At 44.2% G+C, this 20,343-nt stretch overlaps 1 long non-coding RNA gene and 1 pseudogene across 1 annotated transcript in view; both read left to right on the top strand.

Moving 5' to 3' along the window:
* Window positions 1-1,295: 1,295 nt before the first annotated feature.
* LOC133382478 (5S ribosomal RNA) lies at window positions 1,296-1,414 on the top strand (annotated as a pseudogene).
* Window positions 1,415-2,939: 1,525 nt separating this feature from the next.
* The window catches only part of LOC133382148 (uncharacterized), a 53,787-nt gene continuing 36,383 nt past the window's right edge, over window positions 2,940-20,343 (top strand). The window contains exon 1 of the long non-coding RNA XR_009761809.1: window positions 2,940-3,056. This is a non-coding gene — a long non-coding RNA (uncharacterized LOC133382148). The remainder of the gene's footprint in view (window positions 3,057-20,343) is intronic.

Genomic DNA, 20,343 nt, shown 5'->3' with positions numbered 1-20,343 from the left:
GCCTGCCCTCAGCCAGCCCCCACCTCCCTGCCTTCTAGCTTCCAGCCAATTAGAGAGTGGTTGTGCCTGTCATTAGCTGTGGCTCTGCCTACTTTCAGTCTCCCTGCCTTTTGTCCTACCAGTCCCAATGGGCACTACTGGCCTCAGATCCCTCACTCCTGATCCAACCCATCACAGAGGATTCCCCCTTCCCTGCTCATCTCAGCAGATTAAGGACATGTAACAAGCCCCCTTCATCTCTCCTTTGTCCTTCAGCTCATTGCCGTCCTCTCTTTTAAGCTGCCTCTTTTCCCTTTTGGAACAGCCTTCAAACTCAAGCCTCCTAACAAAGATTTCATAATTTGGCATTTCTTTGTCTTACTCTTAATACCCCCCCCCTTTTGGGGGGTAAGTCCTGAAGCCTCAACTGTTCTTTTTTTCTTTCCAAAAACCTTGTGGTGATACTCCACTTTGTAGTCCAGGGACCAAGGAACATAGCTAACATCTATGTAAGCTCGCTCCTACTGATTTGGTTAAGGTACTAGTTTTCAAATACATGTGTTCCAGAGCAATCATGTTAACACTCAGCTTAGAAACAGTTTCATTGCAGAGACTATAGAAGGGACAGCAAGAGATATGTGCTCATGGTAGTGGTTTATGCTTGTTGAATGCTCTGCGGGAATCCCAAGGGAAAGATTCAACAGACAGTCTTAAGAAGCTTCTTAAACAAGGAACCTATTGATTGGGGGGGGGGCTGGTTTTTCCATAAAGGAACATTAATATCCTGTCCCGTTTGACACACAAAACCACAAGAGTCACAGCCACCATGCATGAATATTCCTGTCTACACATACACACACTCCTTCAGTCTTCCAACTTAGTAGTGACAAAGGAAGAAGACAGCAAGAGGCAGTGGGCATTGCAAGAATGGATTGTATGTGCAAGATAAAGCAGAACAGACTTAAGGATGTCCTAAAGTACTGCATATTCTACTCCATATCCCCATACTGAACTAGACTAGAATAACAGCAGATTAAAATTTGTCCTCTGGGAATATTGTTTCAATCTGCGGTATACCGAATAATAAATATGCTTTGTGATCTGGTTTCTTATAATTTCACAGCAAGGGCATACTATGGACAAAAAGTAATAATGAAATGTATAATTTGCCACATTTCACACTATCCTTTGCACAGAATATTATACAAATAAAATTACATGCACAGCCATCTATGAAATGTACTCCCCTCTAGGGAAGAATTGCTATAGTATACTGCCTAATGGCTATAAAGTTTTAAAAGGCCTAAGGTTTAAGGGCCTACTGCCATACTACCTTGAACACGTCTGATCTCGTCTGATCTCAGAAGCTAAGCAGGGTCAGGCCTGGTTAGTACTTGGATGGGAGGCCTCCTGGGAATAGAGGCTGCCGTAGGCTTAGAGGAAGGCAATGGTAAACCACCTCTGAATACCTCTTACTATGAAAACCCTATGAATATTCACTAATAGGCAAAAAATGTTGCGGTTTAAGAACGTACCTACAGCCCACAGATATTTCTATCAAACTTTAAAAAGCAGGGAAATTGGGCAGCTATAGTGAATGCACCAGGGGAGCAGGAGACCTGAACTCCTCTCTGAGATATTGGACTGCCCTACAAATTTGTCAGAATGCAAATACAATTTGGGTTGATCTTTCACAGTCCAATCCACTTGCTGTGTAGCTTGCAAGAATTTGCAAGGAGATTGGGTGGGTAGGTACTGGGCAGACAGGAAGCCCCTTTCCTTTATTTATTTATTTATTATTTAATTTATATCCCGCCCTTCCTCCCAGCAGTAGCCCAGGGCGGCAAACAGAAACGATAAAATCACTTTAAAACATCATAAAGAGACCTTAAAATACATTAAAACAAAACAACGTTAAAAACATTTTAAAAAAAGCTTTAAAAACATCTTTTTTTTAAAAAAAGGGTTAAAAACATTATTAAAGAAAACATATTAAAAGCAATTCTAACACAGACGCAGACTGGGATAGGTCTCAACTTAAAAGGCTTGTTAAAAGAGGAAAAGTCTTCAAAAGGCGCCAAAAAGATAGCAGAGAGCAAAAGGAAAACATTGTGATCAGTATCGTTGCTTTTCAGCGTTCCCCCCACCTTTTTATTCTACAGCAGGCACATGTAGCCTGCCACCCAAATTTAAACCAAGGCAGCCCTGGCCACATCCACACCAGGCCTTTATTTCACTTTGGATGGCTTCTCTCAAAAAATCCTGGGAAGTGTAGTTAGTGAAGGGTGCTGAGAGTTCCTAGGAGATGCCTTGTTCCCCTCACAGATCTTCAATCAGAGTGGCTGACTGTTAAACCAGTCTGGCCACTGATGCTCTCTCAGTGGAACAGGAGTCTCCTCTCAGCGCCCTTCACAAACTGCACTTCCCAGGATTCTCTGAGGGATTCTTTGGGGGAATCCATGACTGTCGAAAGTGAAATCAAAGTCTGGCCTGGGTGTGGCCCCCTGATTAGCCAAGCCCAGCAGTTGTGAGGCTTTTAGAACACTGACAGTTGGTTCTTACTGAGCATGCCCCGCGTTATCATAGGCTTCCAGCCAAAATTTCTTAAATTAATTAAAAATCAGCCGGGCAATTTTTTTAACTTTTAAACTACAGAAGATGAAGGTCAGAGTATGGGGCAAGGTCAGTATTAGGATCAGAGCTTGGAAGTAAGTCATTAGAAATAATTCACTCCTTTTTTGCGTAACGAGTGGGTAACTTCGTTACATTTTGCTTGTAACAGAACAAGTGGCAATTTTATTACTTTTTAGCTGTAATTATAACATTCCCCGCGTTACATTTGGACGTTACGGGGGAACAGGGGAAGTCTGCTGCTGTGATTGGTGGACGTAAGACATGTGCCTTATACTGGGCTTCTGCGCAGAGCTGCTCTTCCCTCGTGCTCTGTGTTAGAGGCACGAGGGAGGAAGTGGAGAGAAAGAGAAAATAATGCTTCAAAAATGGACGGTGGTGGAGAATAAAGGAGCAGAGGGAGAAAGCCTGAGGGCAAGGACGGAGGAGGCAGCAGCAGCATGGAGGTGAGGAGCTCTGTGTGTGTGAGGGTTACGGTAACGTCCCTAGCCCTACTCTCTTGCCCGCGCTCGCTCAGCCACCCACTTGCAATACTCCCTTTCTCATCCTAACACCCCACCCCCATTCTCTTGCCCGTGCTCTCTCAGCCACCCCTCTTGCATACTCCCTTTCTCATCCTAACACCCCCACCCCAATCTCTGCCTGCGGTCGCTCAGCCACCCCCTCTTGCACACTCCCTCACTCATCCTAACACCCCCACCCCCACTCTCTTGCCCCACTCTCGCCCCCACTCTCACCCCCCTGCTCACTCCCTCCCTCACTCTACCACCACTCCTCCCCCCCTGCTTGGTCACTTTATGTTTTTTTTTTAAGTGGTTGCATTGCAAGAGTGCTTAGAGGGCTGCTGTTGCAAACTCAGGGAAGTAATTTTCATATCTATCTCACCCTTTTTAGTGTGTTTCATAGATCGTCAAATGTATGTCAGTATTTATTTGGCTGCAGTAGAGATGGGGGGGCTGGAAACGGAATGAGACGAACAGTACCCTTTATAGTACTAATTTGAAGGGTTAGATATCTTTGAGAGACTGTAATTACAAAGAGCTTTGTTTGATCTTGTATCAGAAACAAAGCTGACCACTTAAAGTGAGAGAACTGTAGCCAGAGCTGGTCAGTTTTAGATTTAGTTGGCTTGATCTTGTAGGCAGAGATGGTTTCTTTCGCTTTAATTTCCCCTTTCTTCTCTAATCATTTCTTTCCTTTCTTGGAAAGTGTTGACGCTTCTGTGTTGGTTTTCTTCACATTTTTGTTTAACTTAAAAAAGAACATTTTTTGTTTTGTTCTACAAGGATGTAATGATGCTGTATAAGCTGTCTTGCTCCCTTTAAGAAGGCAAGATTTTGTGTGTGTGTAGAATAGCTGGGCATTTATCAGTCTTGCTGTAGAGAAATGAAAGGTAGCATCATACTCCAAACCATAATTTGTCCTTGGCAGCAAACTCTTGAATTACATAAATTTTATTTATTTATTTATTATTTGATTTATATCCTGCCCTTCCTCCCAGCAGGAGCCCAAATGACAGAGACAGGGCTTTTTCTCTCTCTGTTTTTAAATCATGTAAAAGACATTGACTTTCCCTCACTCTCATCACACCCTCAAGGAACAAATCAAAGGAGTGACGCTCTCCTTTGGTGTTTCCCTGGGCTGTAGCTGACCTGCTGGCTACTGCCAAATAGGCTTGCCCCTTGGAAACCAGCTATAGCTGTGGCAACAGGTTGCTGTTCTTGAGTGTAGCAGAAAGAGGTTAGGGAGGTTACGGCTGGTGTCTGTCTCCCAGCCAGCAATAGTCCTATTGATGTTTATGTTGTGGGTGACATTGTTAGGTCCTGCAATAGTGTTGCTAGATAAAACAGCACTAAGGTCAGAACTGGCATCTGGGTCTGCCACAGGATCTGGTCCCTCCATTTGTATCTCTGTTATATGGCCTGTTGCTGGTAAGTAGCTGTTTAAGGTTACAGGGCTGTTTCTAAGCAAGGACAGGTGTAGCACCCAGTGCCTGCGGGAAGGGTGTATTGTTGTCCAGAATAGGCTGTAAATCATTGATGATATGTAGAAGTGGTTCTATGGTCATGCTGACTTCTAGCTGCCTGTAGTAAGAGGGGAACATATTACTGTGAAGTGCTGAAGGGATCACTTTCACTACTCTTCTAATTTTCTGACTGATGAGCTGTATATAAAAGCAATTATAATGAAAATAATATTCTGAAAGTAAATATTTGTCTGTTGTTTTAGCTTGTGTTTAAAGAGGTTTGATCCTAACTAAAGTTGTGTGTGCCTCCACATTCTTTGTAACATTTTGAATTAATTGTAAGAGCACACTGAGCAATGCAAATTCATATGTGTATAGTATAGAACTCTGAAGTTAGGTCAGGAATGGATTCCATAGCTGAGATTAATTCACTATTTTTTGCTTAGCATCTTAGTTATTATCCCTGAACTACTGATAAGTTAATATAGGACACTTTTGGAATTAATAGGCTTTGTTCTGTGTCTGGGCAGTAAAGACATAGTAGCTGCCTAAAAACTTTAAATAAGAGTTTAAAGAGTCATCTTCTTTCTGAATATAACCTTTGCGCAAGGACATACACTACAGTTCTGTTAGATTGTGAAAAAGTTACCTTCATTAATTGTCAGCTTAAGCTCAGACTTGCCAGCGCTAATACTTTGGGCCTGATTTAGAATAAAATGGGAGCTGCAAATGTTCTAGGATACCATGAAATTGAGTTTTGAAGAATTTGTAAAAGTATTATTCTACTACCTTCTGTGTGTGTGTCTATTTTTAATGTTGTTTTAGGCTACTTAGAGGTGCAGCAGCCAAGGCCAGCACCGTGTAGGCGTGTTTTTAAAGTAACTGAAATGTAACTGTAGTGATTACTTTTGAGAAAAAGTAAAGTAATCAGTTACTTTCAGAGCAATTGTAATTGTAACAGTAATTACTACTTTTTGGGCTGTGTAACTGTAATTTATTACTTTTTAAAAGTACAGGCATACCCCACTTAAGGTCGCTTCACTTAACGTCGCCTGGCTGTAACTACATGCTCCATATGCCTGTATTTCTCCAGAAACACAGCCAGCAAACCACTTACAGGGTTAGGGAGAGGCGTGGCAGCACAGCAGCAGAGGCTTTAGCACCTGCGGGTGGAAATAGACGCAATCGCGCCACCGCAAATCAGCTGGGAGGCGCCATCATGATCAGCTGAGAGGCGCGGCAGCGCAGCAGCAGAAGCTTTAGCGCTGGGCTGAGAGGCTCCGCATGAAGGAGAGGGAAAAAAAGTTTTAAAAGGTAGTGCTTCACTTTAAGGACATTTTCGGTTTACATACTCGCTCTGGTCCCATTGAGTACGTTAATGCGAGGTATTACTGTAATCTTCCAGACTCTGATTAGGATTACAGGTACACTGTGAACATGGCTGATTTTTAATGAATTTCAACAGATTATGAGAACTCTCAGAGAAAAAAGTCCAAAAGGACTCTGAGGTTTTTTTCTATCTTTTTAGACTTTGAACTCTCGATTCTCTCTGACTGTTTTGTGTATCGCCATGAAAATTGACAGGGTTGTTAAGCAAGCGTATCTGAGTTTAGTACTATATATTTTGTAAGGTTTTGTTTTGAAATGATCTTATGGGAAGCATCAGAATGGCATGGGGGGTATTTTCAATTTAACATTGCGGAATGTGAAAAACCCACGCTGGCTATAGTATACAGCCACTCTTGTGGCTGTATAATATCCAAAAAAGATTCATAGGGTCGCCATAAGTCATAATCAACTTAAAGGCATATAACAACAACAAAGGTTTATGGGTTGTATTTAACTAAGTCCTACTTAGAGTAGACCCACTGAAGTGCATGAATCTACATTAGTCATATATATTAACTTCAATGGGTCTACTCTGAGTAGGACTAGCATTGAGTACTATCCTAAATTAATTGGATTAAATAGGCCACACCTAGTACATGGAACAATGTCTTCAGTGGGACTATCCAGACATGTGGAATATATTAAATTGGATGGCTAACCTGTGGCCTTCCAAATGTTGTTGGACCTCAACTCCCATCAGCCCAAGCATGGCTAATAGTCAGGGATGATGGTAGTTGTAGTTCAACCATTTCTGGAGGGCCACAGGTTGGCCACCCCTGCAATAAATATTCCAGGAACCTCCATAACCCTAGAAGGTAAACTCATTTACTCTACACAAGGAAAGTCAATTTGTACATGTTGGCCCAGTTCAGACGTAACAACAAACCATGGTTTGCCATTACATGTACAAGTGGTTGTAAGCCTTGGGCTTTTGCACTCCCCGTTCTCATCCATGCACATTTAAAAGTGTTCAATAACTAATTTTTGTTTGTATAAACCACAATTTCCATATTGACCAAAACAGGATGCTGGCTTATTATAAACTGATGCTACTCATTGCAGACAAAGGAAGAGGGAAGGAGCACAAAGCTGAGGCTTGTGTGGCTCATGCATGTAACAACAAACCATGCTTTGTACATCTGAGCTGGGCTATTGGCTACAATACTGCTCACAAGATGACTGCTGAAATCCCACTGAAGGCAATAGAATATAAGTCACCAACTGTATGCAAGATTACAGCCTGACAAGGCGATACATTTGGAGATGGTGTTGTATCTCTAGATACCCCTCAGCTCAAAATCCTTGACTTCAGCAGGGAAACTCAAAAACTCACATGTAAGTGGGGTCTGAGCACCATAGTAAACCTGGTGGATTTATGCCAGGAACTGGATGGTGGGAATGCAATCCACTTGATCTTTTTGGACTCAGAATGTAGCATTAGCAAGTTACTTAGCAGCTCAATTTATTTGTAGGACCACTACAGTATGTTTGTTTTGCACTTCTGCAAGCAGGGGGTCTGAGTGCATATACTGTGTTTTCCTTTACAAAATTAATGATTGCAAAGTAGTTTTTCATTAGTGTGTTAGTCATGCATGGATATATGCATGTTAAGCAAGGGAGCAAGAGGGATGTCAGCCTTGCTGGCAGCTTTCTGAGTGAAGCCCAGAATGTAATTGCCTGAGGCAATCTAATTTTTTTCCTATATAAACTGAGACCGCAGGCATTAAATTGTAATCAAACACTGTAGAGACAGTTTATTACAGGCAGTATCCCAAATGGTGGGTGCGGAATATCTGCAAGTCACAGCAGGTTCAGTGGCTTTAGGGAAAATACACAGTACAAAGTGGAGAGAAGGACATACTTACCCTCTGACTGACATATGGACACTAAGTACCAGACTAAAATAGAGGGAGGACAGGTGAAACTGACCATGGGAGGATGGGGAGGGGAGGAGGGGGAGAGGAGGGCAGGTTTGATTATTTGCATGCTCATTGAGTTCAGTGGGATTGACTCTCCTGCAATCATGCTTAGGATAGGTGAAACTGACCATGGGGGAGGAAGAGAAGAGGGAGAGGGGAGGGCTGAAGCAGGTGGGGGAGGAGGAAGAGAGGAGGAGGGAGGGAGAGGATCGAGGGGGAGGGGAAAAGGCAGGTCTGATTATTTGCATGCTTGTTTTGTTCAATGGATTTTCTCCCGTGTAATCATGCTTAGATTTATCACTTCCAGGATCAAATGTTTAGCATCCGCCAGGACTTAGACTCCAGTGTTATAGCAGGTGAATCAAGCGAGGTGTCCAGAGCACAGCCTTGTCCCGATTTCTTGGATGAGTTTCAGTTGGTACAGCTTGAGGACGTTGACAAGGTGCTTGGACAGGTTCCTGCAACCACATCTGTGCTGGATCCTTGCCCTTCTTGGCTAATAAAAGCTAGCAGGGATGGAACAGCCGGCTGGGCCAGGCAAGTGATTAATGCCTCTCTGCGAGAGGGGGTGGTCCCTGGCTGCCTGAAAGAGGCGATAGTGAGACCACTCCTGAACAGGCCCTCCCTGGACCCAGAAAATCTTAATAACTATAGGCAGGTGGCAAATGTTCCATTCCTGGGCAAGGTCCTTGAACGATTGGTGGCAGGCCAGCTCCAGACACTCTTGGATGAGACCGATTATCTGGATCCATTTCAGTCGGGTTTCAGGCCTGGTTTTGGCACGGAAACAGCCTTGGTCGCCCTGTATGATGACCTCTGTCGGGAGAGAGACAGGGGGAGTGTGACTCTGTTGATTCTCCTTGATCTCTCAGCGGCTTTCGATACCATCGACCATTGTATCCTTCTGGGACGACTGGCTGAGTTGGGAGTGGGAGGGACTGCATGGCAGGGGTTCCGCTCCTACTTGGCGGGTCGGCACCAGAAGGTGGTGCTTGGGGAGCATTGCTCAGCACCATGGACTCTCCAGTATGGGGTTCCGCAGGGGTCAATTCTGTCCCCCATGCTGTTCAACATCTACATGAAACCGTTGGGTGCAGTCATCCAGAGCTTTGGAGTGCGCTGCCATCAGTATGCTGATGACACGCAGCTCTATTTCTCCTTTTCATCTTCATCAGGTGAGGCTATCAATGTGCTGAACCAGTGTCTGGCTGTGACAATGGACTGGATGAGGGCTAATAAACTGAGGCTCAATCCAGACAAGACTGAGATGCTGCTAGTGGGTGGTTCTTCTGACCAGATGGTGGATGTTCAGCCTGTCCTGGATGGGGTTGCACTCCCCCTGAAGGAGCAGGTTCGTAGCTTAGGGGTTCTCCTAGAACCATCTCTGTCACTTGAGGCTCAGGTAGCCTCGGTGGCACGGAGTGCCTTCTACCAACTTCAGTTGGTGGCCCAGGTACGCCCCTATCTGGACAGGGATAACCTGGCTTCAGTTGTCCATGCTCTGGTAACCTCCAAGTTAGATTACTGCAATGCACTCTATGTGGGGCTGCTTTTGAAGATGGTTGGCCAGAATGGTAACAGGGACCAGACAGTCTGAACATATAAAACTGATTCTGGCCTGCTTGCATTAGCTGCCTGTATGTTTCCGAGCTCGATTCAAAGTGCTGGTTTTAACCTATAAAGCCTTACACAGCTTGGGAGCACAATACCTGATGGAACGCCTCTCCCGGCACGAACCCACCCGTACACTATGCTCAACATCAAAGGCCCTCCTCCGGGTGCCTACTCCAAGGGAAGCTTGGAGGGTAGCAACAAGGGAGAGGGCTTTCTCAGTGGTGCTCCCCAACTTATGGAATGATCTTCTTGATGAGGTACGCCTGGCACCAACACTGTTATCTTTTTGGCGCCAGGTCAAGACTTTCCTCTTCTCCCAGGCATTTTAGCATGTATTTTTAAATTGTGTTTTTTTAAGTGTTTTTAAATTTGTATATTTGTTTTTAATGTTTTTAATTGTTGTAAACCGCCCAGAGAGCTTCGACTATGGGGCGGTATACAAATGTTAATAATAATAATAATAATAATAATAATAATAATAAAGTAAAACTGACCATGGAGGAGGGGGAGGGGACAGGAGAGTGAAGGATGGAGGGGGAAGGAGAGGGGATTGGAAGGGGAGTGAGGGGCAAAGGAAGGGGGAGGAAAGGAGCAAAAGGGAGGGGATAGGAGGGAGGAGGAGGGAAGGGCAGGTTTGATCATTTGCATGCTTTTTGAGTTCCAGTGGGATCTGTTCCTGTACAATCATGCTTAGGAAAGGTGAGACTTATCTGGGTGAGGGGCAGGGAGAGGGGAAGAGGGGGGAGGGAAGAAGGGAGGGGATTGGGTGGGTGGGCACTGGGCAGAGGGAAAGCCCCTTTCCTTTCCAAAGGGAAAACATTGTGAACAGTATCGTTGTTTTTCAGGGTCCCCCACCTTTCAGCGCCCTTCACAAACTACACTTCCCAGGATTCTTTGGGGGAATCCATGACTGTCGAAAGTGGAATAAATGTCTGGTGTGGGTGTGGCCATCTGATTAGCCAAGACAAACAGCTGTGAGTCTGGCTTTTATAACATTGAGGGTTCTTACTGAGCATGCCCAATGTTATAATAGACTTCAGTGTTAACTTTCTTAAATTAATTAAAAATCAGCCATGCATTTTTTTTAACTTTTAAACTGTAGAAGATGAAGGTCAGAGTATGGGGCAAGGTCAGTAATAGGATCACAGGTACTCTGTGGACATGGCTGATTTTTAATGAATTTCAACAAATTATGAGACCGACAGAAAAAAGTCCAACAGGGGGTCTAAATTTTTTTCTCTTGTTTTACACTTTGAACTCTTGATTCTCTCTGAGTGTTTTGTGTATCACTACGAAAACTTAGAGGGTTGTTAAGCAGGTGTTTCTGAGTTCAGGACTATAAGTTTTGTAAGGTTTTGTTTTGAAATGAAGCTTATGGGAAGCAGCAAAATGGCATGGTGGGTATTTTCAAATTAACATTATGGAATGCAAAAAATCCATGCTGGTTATAGTATACAGCCACTCTCGTGGCTGTATGATGACATGTTCATGCAGTGGCACAGATCTCTGTGTGTGTGAGAGAGAAAGAGAGGTCATTGCACATGACACCTGTACACAGTTCACACATTTTTCCACACTGACTTTTCTTAGTGCCAGATCCCTCTCAGTAGAACCATTATTTCATAAAACCAGAAGGAGTAGGAAAAAACAAGGTGTATTAGCATTCATGCTGGGCCTGGCTGCAGATTGTCCTCCTGAAAGCATTTGTGAACCTGACCTCCTCTTTCCCTTTTATCAGGCAAAAAAATGCACATTAGCTATGCTGAAGTGGTATAATGCATGCCAGGTTGGATTGTTAGGCAAAGCTTTGCAGAGTATAAGGGACCCATCATGATTATCCTGATTGGGGCATTATAATGCAGCATTTACTGGAGTCAGCAGTAGACTTTCCATGTACCATCTGAAAGCAACATAGGGAGGAGTTAAGAAGTAGAAGGATGCATCTCATTACCAGCCCACCAGAAGGATGAGTAATGTACTTTACTGTGAACAATGCCTCCAGACCCAGAGAGAAATAGAATATTCATTCAACCAAACTAGCACCTTATTATTACTGGCACCATCAGTGTTCTTCATCAGTCACAATCTTCAGAACTGAATGAGGACATCATGCTAGTTGCAGCTGGAATATGATTGTAGATGCCCACATAGAGGGTTTCTGGAAACAACCATTTGCCTGGGACAGTCAAGCATGAAAGCTGATAGTAGGCTGGCCAGGTGAAAAAAAAGGGTGGATTCCTGCACCTGAGGGAATTGTTATGCAAAGTACACCTAATGAAATTCCTTAAGAACAGCCCTTCTGGATCAGGGCAACGACTGATCTAGTTTAGCCTCCTGTTCTCACAGTGGCCAACCAGATACTTATGGAAAGCCAGTAAGCACGACCTGAGTGCAATAGCACTCTCCCTGCTTGTGAATCCCAGCAACTGGTATTCAGAGGCTTGCCGCCTCTTATAGTGGAGGCTGAACATAGCCATCTTGGCTAGCATCCATTAATATATTCATATTCATATTCTCTCTCTCTCTCTCTCTCTCTCTCTCACACACACACACACACACACACACACACACACACACACACACACACACACACACACACACACACACACACACACACACACACACACACACACACACACACACACACACACACACACACACACACACACACACACACACACACACACACACACACACACACACACACACACACACACACACACACACACACACACACACACACACACACACGGTGAGAGAGAGAGGAAGTTATATTTCTCTCAAAGCCTTAACGGTGCAGTTGCTCCTGTGCCTTTATGAGAGAGATCTGACATGCAGAAATGAGCAGGTGAAACTTTTCATAGTATGGACCAACTTATAATTAAACTGAAGTGAGTGAGAGCTTGGCTGAACCCTACTTCTTTTTTTTTTTTTTTACAATAATTTTTATTCAAATTTTCATAAAACATACAAAACAAAATCATAAAACATTCAAAGACAAAAAACAAAACAAAACAAAAATGATTAAACAAAAAAATAAAATGTTGACTTCCCATTTGTCGCAGATCAAATCAGATATAGGTCTACAATATATAACAATCCTGTCTCTTAAATTATATTATAAAATCACTTTCCTCCAGTAGTTATCTTAATTAATCATCAAATCTCACAAACATTACTTTATTCTTTCCACAAAAAGTCAAAGAGAGGTTTCAATTCTTTAAGAAATATATCTATCAATTTTTCTCCTAATAAACATGTCGATTAATCCATCTCGTTAATAATAATAATAATCTTATTGTCATAACCATAGTCCAAATAAGCATATCGATTAGTCCATCTCATCAAAATCTGTTAGGTCCAATAATTTCAATAGCCATTATTCCATTATCCATATTAATTCCATCTTCAATAGTCCTGTTAAGTCCAGTAATTTCAGTGTCCAATCTTCCATTATCAGTATTCCATAATAATCTTGCTGTCATAACCATAGTCATATAATAAGAGTCTGATGGGAATTTCCTCTATCCCAAATATTTTCTTGCCATCAATTCTGAATAAGTTGCTGAAATATTGTTGTAAAGTCATATCTCTGTTCTTCTTTTTTACAAAATGCACTGGCTCATCTCTTGAGAGTTTTTCCATTGTCACATGGCTGCAGTTAATTCCATAGATTTTCTCTATATCAAGCTCCATCACGTCATTCCAGTCCAGAAGATTATCCAAGCCATTGATAACTTTATCTCTAATATCTTCATTAATTTCTTCAGAAATAACTTTAAATTCCAAACAGTAGATTTTATTTCTAATATCCATAAACTCCAGATCTTTTTCCAATTCCACATTTGTTCCAATCTCCAGGGCTTGTATCTTCCCTTTATTTTATCTTTTCTCATCTCTGATCTCATTCTCCTCTCTCACAGGATCCCCTATTTCTTTAAGCTCCTGCGTCATTTTGCTCAGTTCAATTTTCAGCTCCTTACTGCCCTGTCGCAGGATTTGTTTCGTTATCTCAATCTCATCCATTATTTTCTGAAACATAATTAGTTCCAGATTCTCAGCCACTTTCTTGATTGCCATTTTTAAAACCACGAAAACAAAACAAAAATAATGAAGAACCACTTCTTATTTCAGCAACAATTGGGTTAATATTCCAGGCTTGATGACATCACAGTATAAACAGAGCAGCCTGCCTTATGTCTCTATGTTCAAAAATACAAAACAAATTTAGTTCCCAGCATCAAAACAGTTAGTGGCGTCGTGAAGAAGCAGATTCGTCAAACTAAAATAGACCAAAAAGAGAATAGTCCCAGACAATATAATGTTCCTCGGAATAGAAATCCCTCTTCTGTTTATATCTTTAGAATGCACTTCCAGGACAGCTTTTTGCAATAGAAACAGAGATAAGCTGTTAATTTCGTGAATAACAGAGAAGAGTTATAGCTCATCCAGAAGTTCTTTAAAGCTGATTAATTTGACAAATCTCTTTTTGCTGCAACAATTTAAACCAAGTAAAAAAAATAATAGAAAGAAGGGTGCTTGCCTGTTAGTCCGTTTTCTCTTTGAAGAAAAGATAAACGTATCGCATTAAACAGATAGAGCTTGTTCGGAAGTCTGTCCGGCATTGCTGGCTGGACCTTTTCTCATAAATTAATGAAATCCAGTCCTCCCAACAAAAACAGGCTTTTGAGGTTGATCTCTACGTTTCTCCCTGCCCGGGAGAAATTTCATCAGTCAAAAAAAAAATGTTCTGATTTATATCTGAATAAGCTTCTTTTGAGGCGGGAGCCCGTCTCAAAAGCAGGCACAAGCGAAGTCACCCTTCCCGGAAGTCGGCTCAACCCTACTTCATGAGCTGTTTCTGAGTTCAAATGCTGGAATCTATTCTGAGTGTCTATTAACCCACCCAATATGTGTACTAAATTTAGTATTCAAAGGGCACTTACCTTTTCCTTCACAGCAACCCTGTGAGGTGGTTATGCTAATAGTATTACTATCAGGAAACTGAGGTGGGCAGCCAGGTGTAAGCACAGAGCAGGGCTCATATACCATAAAGAGTTGTATAGAAGAGGGATTTGGGGTTAGTGAAACTGCACTTGAGAATAATAGAAAAGCTGCTGAGATCCTCCCTTTATACATCTCTTCCTTATAGTTATATAGATTTGTTTTCCTTTGCTCGTGGTGTCTATAGAATTAAGGCTGGGAGTCAGTGGCTGTAAAATGCATATAAGTTCCAACTTTTTAGTGGTCCTGTGCCTTTAAGAGCCCAAAGTGCAGAAAATAAAGAGGCAAAGCTTTCCCCCTCACTTTACTTCCATACCAGGAAAAACTTCATTTGCTAAATTTCTGTGTTAACAGTGGGGGAATAGGGCCAGTGTCTTGTTTTTTTAAGTTGGTACTTCTTTGTGAAGCTGAACCACATCAACTTCAAACAATATAAAACAATTCAGGGTTGCAAACCTGCGACCCTCCAGATGTTGCTGGATTCAATCTTCCATCATCTCCATCCCACACAGCCAATAGTCAGGGGTGATAGGAGTTGTAGTCTAGCAACATCTGAAGGGCCACAGATTCATCACCCCTGACATAATTGTTCCATGTCCCACTACTATTGGAGATGTGCTTGGTAAATATGTGGTGACTGGGCTTTCTCCATGATGGTAACTAGACTCTCCCTCTCAGCCTTCTGAAACTTCATAAAAACTATTGTCTTAAATTTGCTCTTGAAATTGTCTGATTTCCAGAGCAGTTCTCTTATGATTATGCTGTTTGAGTGTCTTGCTATTGTTTTAACTGTTTTATTTTGATTGTTTTAATCATGTTTTATGAGCTGATTTGGGGGTGGGGGTAGGCTCTCATGAGTCTAAAAATTTAAAAGCAAACAAATAGCTGCAAAAGAATAATTAATAACTGGGATGTGGTTTGGGAAGTGCTCAGACAGTTGCACAGCGTACTAAGCTTCTTCTATGATAAATTTGCATACTACACAACAGCATTTTTCATATTTCCTGGAAAACCTCTCCTGGACCTACATTGTCCAAAAATGAAGTATAATACAGCTTCCAATACACATTTTATTTTATTTTATTTTATTTTCAAGGCAATTTTCACATATGTAGTACAATGGGTAGGAACTGAAAATTGCTTTCTTCAAGAAGGCTTGATCCTAAAAAGATGTTGCATATCAGACCTAGTCCTGCAGGCAAGAAAGCTCAGATAGGAACTGTTAAGACCACAAGCTTCAAAAAGGGCTTCGAAATCTTAATAGTGGGCACAGAAGACAGAACTTTAGTGGGCACAATTTCTCAAGTCGTAATATTTTTCATATACGTAACACTTGACTCCCACCCTTAATCAAGAAAGGCATACAATTGGTTCCCAGCCAGTCTTCACTTATGGTTTCCAGCTGACCACAAAAACAGCCTGACCTGATAGTCAGCATTTAACAGCAGCACAATGTGTGAAGCCTTCTATAGCATGAGATGTAAATTACCATCTATTTATGTCTGAGTATCAAGCTGCAGTTAAGAACACAATTGCAATGCCTAGCTGAAAGTTGGCAACCCTGTCTTCTGTTCCGGGACTAGGTATTGTTTTTGTTTTACAGTCTCTGCCATTTCTCTATTCCACTAAAGGTAAAGGTGTCCCCGCAGTTGTAGTGCGAGTTGTTTCCGACTCTTAGGGTGATGTCTTGCGACGTTTACTAGGCAGACCGTATATATGGGGTGGGATTGCCAGTTCCTTCCCCGGCCTTTCTTTACCCCCCAGCGTATGCCGGGTACTCATTTTACCGACCACGGATGGATGGAAGGCTGAGTGGACCTCGACCCCTTTTACAGGAGATTCGACTTCCTCCTTCTGTTGGAATCGAACTCCGGCCATGAGCAGAGCTTTGGCTGCGTTACCGCCGCTTACCACTCTGCGCCACTACCTATCCAGCCTTACTTCCTGTTCCAGCCTCATCCTCTATGCTTTTGCTTAAATGCCTTTCCCAGTCCCCAAGCCCCCCACCCCACTTGATGACAATAACCACCAACACCACATTCCTTCTTTCCCCTCATAGACCCATGCTTACCTACTGTCTGTGCTGAAGTCTAAACTGGAAGTAGGTGGCAGGCAGGGTGTGGTGTGGTTCTTTCTTTCAACTTGCTCAAAGGAGAGGGGCCCAGAGCAGCTTGAGGGGAAGGCCTTTGGCAGGGCCCAAGCACACAGGGGTGGGAAGAACTGATACATTTTGGCCAGGGCCTGGGAGCTGGAATTTCTTCAGCCTGCACAGTGGCTATTATTCTCTTTCTAGAAATGATCTCAGAGTAGGATTGCCAGATCAGAAGCATCCCAAACCCTGAGATTTCAGGGGCAAGCCTGAATGATATTACAAAGGCGGGCCCAAGTGATGTCACAGGAGTGGGCCCAAGTGATGTCATTAAGCATGATACATTAAGCATCAACCACAGTTGCTTGGAGCATACAATTAAAACAAAAACATTTCTCTGGTTGGAAATTAAGAAATCTTAACTAAAAGATGGAGTCTGGGTAGGGAACATTCAATCTAGCCTACTTGCTTCTGGCAAGAAGGGTTTAAGTGCCTCAGGCCAGGCCAGTCACCAGAAGGCCACTGTAGGAAGAAAGAAGCCTAGTGTCATGGAGTTGTTAGATGGGAGCACTCAAAGAATAAAGATGGATGCTCCTGATGGCTGCAATTCTAAATACACTTACTAAGTTTCCCTCCCACTCTCATGGATGGGTTCCTCTTTCGTTGCTCATCTGCTGTGCCCACTGGCCTGTGTGTGTTTTTGTTTAATGCCAGATGGGTACACAATAAGACCACACTCATCCATGATTTGATTGTGGATGAAGGTGCCAATTTGGTGTGCATTACTGAGACCTGGGTGGGTGAACTGGGAGGAGTTGATCTGACCCAGCTTTGCCCACCTGGATACTCGGTGCAACACCAGCACAGGCTGCAGGGATGGGGAGGGGGGAAGAGTAGTTGTGATCTACAGAACTTCCATCTCTGTCACCAGGAAACCTCTCTGTCTCTGTCTTGGAGCTGGCTGTGAGCACCAAGGAGAGAGTAAACTAGGGTTCCTGCTGGTGTACTGTCCATGCTGCTGCCCAGCAGCTTCTCTGACTGAGCTGGTGGAGGCCATCTCAGCTGTGGTATTGGAGGAGCCCAGAACAATAGTCCTGGGTGATTTCAGTGTCCATGCTGAGGCTGCCTATAGTGTTCTGGCTCGGGGCTTCATGGCCTCCATGACGACCATGGGGCTGTCTCATGTTGTCACTGGCCCGACGCACAGAGCAGGGCACACCCTCGACTTGGTTTTTGCTCCAGATGGAGGAAGGGGTGGTCTGGAGATAGGGGGGTGGATGTCACCCCATTGTCATGGTCAGACCACTTCCTGGTGAAGTTTAGACTTATGGCTCTGCTCTGATTCTTCCCTGCAGGGATGGTGGACAGATTAAGATGGTCCACCCCCGGAGACTAGTGGAATCTACTGGAGCCTGTTCGGCCAATGTTTCAGCCTTGAGTCATTGATCCAATGCCCTGGGGAGTTCCCAGTAGACAGAGCAGGTGACCCTGTTGAAGCCCTTGTCATGCTGTGGAACAGCGAGGCATGTCGGGCTGTTGACATGGTTGCTCCTGAGCATCCTCTCTGGCATTGTGAAACAGGCTGGAAAACAGCAAGAGTGCAAGTGGCGAAAGATGTGTGGTGAGGTTGATGGGGCACGAGTAAAACATCATAACCGTGCCTACTGTGTGGCAGTGAGGGTCAGGGCCGGAGCTGGAGTGTTCAGTGCCCCCCTGCAAATTATAAATCTGCACCCTTACCTTTTATAATTTTTTTGTTCATTTTTCAATTCAAATGTTATAAAAAATGTAACAAGGCAAATAAGGACAAATAAGAAAATGATGGAGTAGGAAAATGTTTTGTGTGAATAGTAAAATAAATAAAGTGAAAAGAAAACTACCTTTTTGTATTGTCTTCATTTAGCAAAAAGATACATAGTTACACGAATTTAGCCTTATGTGCTTTCATGTTTGCGAACTTATGAATTAGTTCACTAATGTTTAATTGGGAACACACATTGTGCCTGGGCAGCCATTTGTGTCCCCCGGCCTGGCCCTCAAGCAGCACTGACCAAGCCATCCCTCTAGCTTCTATTCTTAGTCACATCTGGCCAGCCAGAGAGATCCCTCCCTTCAGTCCAAACAGGAGGCAGCTTCCTTTCAGCTGCCACTGGAGGAAGATACGGGTGGAATATGCCTTCCCCCCTGCAGCTGTGGACACTCAGAACAAAGGCACATGCGATAGACCTCTTGACTTGGAGCAGAGAACTGCTAGCAGTGGTTGTGTGTGGGTCACTAAATGCTCTGTGTGTGTGGGTCACTAAATGCTCTGTGTGTGTGTGTGTGTGTGTGACTGACAGAGAGAGAGAGAGAGAGAGAGAGAGAGAGAGAGAGAGAGAGAGAGAGAGAGAGAGAGATGACGGGCCGGTACATGCAAACATTAACATGTGCATGTAAAACATTAAGCTGCCAGGCAGAAAAAGTCAGCTGAGGCTTCACCCTGATAGGCTAGTTTTTAACATGCAGGATTCCTCTCGCCCTGTTGTGAATAATTCCATGCAGAGATGGCCTTCCAGATATGGTGTCAGACTCCAGCCCCCATCATCCCTGACCATTGGGCATGGTGTCTGGAGCTGATGGGCATTAGAGTCCAACAACATTAGGAAGGCCACAGGTGTAACACACACACACACCGGTTGAACACATGCTGCCACCTGGAGAGTTGGGAGTCCAGGAAAAAGATTTCCCCCACGGTTGGCTTAGTTACCAGAAGCTACAACAGAAGCATATTAAGCTACCTTATAGGGTCATCAAGGCTAGTACTGCCAACACTGACTGGCAGTGGTTGTCCAGAGCTGCAGGCAGAGAATCTTTTCCAGGCCTTGTTACCGATGCAGGGGATTGGCCCTGCGACTCTCTGATGCTCTGCTGCTGAGATGCTGGCAACGGAGGCCCTAGCCTGTAGTGTCCCCCCAATAAAACTAGGAGTGGGTGAACCTATGGCTCTTCCTGGGCTCCAAAGCAGGTCCCTTGCTGGGGAAGAGCAACTGTCTTTCTCCCCCCTAATTCCCCATCCCCCCCAAATAAATAATTAAATTTACTACATAAAAAAGCCTGGCAACCGCATCAGCCAATGGCCCGCCGGACGGCCTTGTGGTCGGGCTGTTCTCAAGGCCTAGACCGCCTTCTGGTCCTCCACCGGGTGCAGTATTTCTTCCAGCGCAGCAGCCCAGGCCCGTATCAGCCACATTCTCTCGGCTCGCCCAGCGAAGGCCGTTCTCCACGGCGCCCGCTCCCTACCAGGGCCAATCTTCGACCAGGGCAAGTCCGCTTCGGGGTGCAGCAGCCTGGCCTGGCCGTGAAGAAAGCTCCATCTTTGGGGAGAGCCGGAGGCAGCGCATGATTCTGGGAGCACCTTCGGGGTGCGTCCCACGCCCCCTTTCCCTGCCTGCTTGCTACTCACCCGAGACCTGTAGCTGCTCGGCAGGAACCAGACGAGGCCTCCAGCCGTGGTGCTGCTCGCCTCCAACCTGCGGTGCCCTTCCCCAAAGTCTTTGCTCTTTTGCTCACCGCGCAGAAAGGCCCCCAGGCAGCCTTGCTTACAGCTGCGGCGGTGGGATTGCACGGGCTTCTCCGTAGTCTGTTTTGGGGGGGAGAGGAATCCTTCCTGGCCTCTGGTGGGGAGCTTGCGGCCCTGTGCATCTTGTTGGCCTCCCAGCATCAGCTCAGCATGGCCAGTTACGATGGGGGCTGCAGGCCAACAGCTCCGAGCA

Source organism: Rhineura floridana, chromosome 3, assembly GCF_030035675.1.
Source record: "Rhineura floridana isolate rRhiFlo1 chromosome 3, rRhiFlo1.hap2, whole genome shotgun sequence".
Taxonomy (NCBI): Eukaryota; Metazoa; Chordata; class Lepidosauria; order Squamata; family Rhineuridae; genus Rhineura; species Rhineura floridana.
This window is presented reverse-complemented; position numbering and strand designations above follow the sequence as displayed.